Source organism: Cebus imitator, unplaced genomic scaffold (assembly GCF_001604975.1).
Source record: "Cebus imitator isolate Cc_AM_T3 unplaced genomic scaffold, Cebus_imitator-1.0 Scaffold279, whole genome shotgun sequence".
NCBI lineage: Eukaryota > Metazoa > Chordata > Mammalia > Primates > Cebidae > Cebus > Cebus imitator.
This window is the reverse complement of record NW_016107594.1, coordinates 4225405-4225679: the sequence shown is the minus strand read 5'-3', so window position 1 is coordinate 4225679 and position 275 is coordinate 4225405.

Sequence of the window (275 nt, the reverse complement as noted above, 5' to 3'; positions counted from 1 at the left end):
GATGGGAGGGGATGTTTCACAGTCATCAGCATGATGGGTGAAGTGAGGCCAACAAGGCTGAAGGCTGCAGGCAAGGAGAGGCAGTGAGGACCTGCCAAGGGCAAGCCAGAAATGCAAGGTCTAGGGTGTGAGTCAGGTGAGGACCCACAGAGGCAGTCGAATGTGGGAGGCAGGAGGCACCAGGGCACGAGGGACTGAGCAGGCGGGGGGTCCCAGCAGAGTCCACACCAGAGCAGAAGGTGCAGGGAGGGACTGACCAGGCAGGGGGTCCCAGC